Source organism: Crotalus tigris, unplaced genomic scaffold (assembly GCF_016545835.1).
Source record: "Crotalus tigris isolate CLP2741 ecotype Arizona unplaced genomic scaffold, ASM1654583v1 scf7180000018317.730465, whole genome shotgun sequence".
Classification (NCBI taxonomy): domain Eukaryota; kingdom Metazoa; phylum Chordata; class Lepidosauria; order Squamata; family Viperidae; genus Crotalus; species Crotalus tigris.
Window position 1 is genome coordinate 374,319 of NW_024096938.1, and position 1,543 is coordinate 375,861.

Below are 1,543 nucleotides of genomic sequence, written 5' to 3' on the forward strand. Positions count from 1 at the left end.
AACCCCGAACAGGGCCATGGGTGAACATTCTTATACTCCTTAATGCATAATTATTTCCTGATCATGGAATATTCCATACATGGTTATATTCTGTAGTTCCTTATTCTAACATAGAAAAGCTACGTAGGCAGTTTGCAATATATCATGTGCAAAGTTAAAAACAGGATATTGGGCTGATCTGGCACTTCTAAATTTATGTGTCGTCTGGGAGGCAGGAAACCTCCCTTTCACCCACAATTTCTGTTAGACAATCAGTTAGACAATCAGTATTTTTCCAGCTTCTCACTTTAATAGGAACTCTGGGAGGAAGTGATCATGCAATATTAGAATTCAACATTATAGAAGCACAAGCCATAGAACACAGTCAAACTAGAGTCTTGGACTTCAAGAGAGCTAATTTCAATAAACGTAGAGAGGGCTTGGGAAGGATTCCATGGATGAGAATCCTCAAGGGGAAAACAACTCAAGAAGCTTGGGAAATTTTGAAAAATGAGATAATAAAAGCACAGTCTAGCACAATACCAACAAAGAGGAAAAACAACAGCTCTCAAAAGAAACCAGCATGGCTGCATAAAGAACTCTCTTGTTGAGTTTAAAACAAAAAGCAAAAATATTTATTAGATCCCTTTACAGCATCACAGGAATTACAGTCTGGGTCTCTCCTTCTTGCCTTTGTACAAGGCTAGCAGAGAACATTAACAGAGAACATTTAACAACTTTGAAGCAAACTCCAGGAATGTCAACAACAGCATGACTCTTCCGACCAAAGCCAGCAACCAGGACTTCATCGTTCTCCTCAGTAAAATTCAAACAGCTATCATTGGGAACAAAAGCTGTAATCGTCTTGCCATTCTTGATAAGCTGAACTCGAACACACTTCCTAATGGCAGAATTTGGCTGTTTAGCTTCCACACCAGGGGTGTCAAATTACCGGCCCGTGGGCCAGAGGCGTCATTTGGAAGCTGCGCCCACCCCATTGCCGGCAAAGGCAAAACCATCCTGATATGTTGCGCGACGTCACGTGACTTCACGAGTTTGACATGTCTGTTCTACACCAACTTTTTCCAGGACAATTCCCTTAGCATGGGAAGCTACCCAAAAAGGGTTGGTTTTCAGAGCAGTACACAGATGGGCCTTCTTATATTGTTTGTCATGACACTTCTGTTCTTGGCGATGACTGCGCAGCTTCCGGGCTGTACAAAGTCCACAAGACTTGCCCATCACACTGCTGTGCCCCGAGCCAAAGACAACAAAAAAGCGAGACAGTTGTTGAGTGAATTTTGCCCCATTTTATCATGTTTCTTGCCACAGTTGTTAAGTGAATCACTGCAGTTATTGCCATAGTTGTTAAGTGAATCACTGCAGTTACTAAATTAGTGACACGGTTGTTAAGTGAATCTGGCTTCTCCATTGAGTTTCCTTGTCCGAAGGTACACAAAAGGGGATCACATGATCCCGGGACACTCATAAATATGGGTCAGTTGCCGAGCATCTGAATTTTGATCATATGACCCTGGGCATGCTGCCACAGTTGTGTGAAAAA

At 42.3% G+C, this 1,543-nt stretch overlaps 1 pseudogene; it reads right to left on the reverse strand.

Annotated features, from left to right (window-relative positions):
- Nucleotides 1–644: 644 nt before the first annotated feature.
- On the reverse strand, nt 645–1,221 carry LOC120311104 (annotated as a pseudogene).
- Between the last annotated feature and the right edge of the window lie 322 nt (nt 1,222–1,543).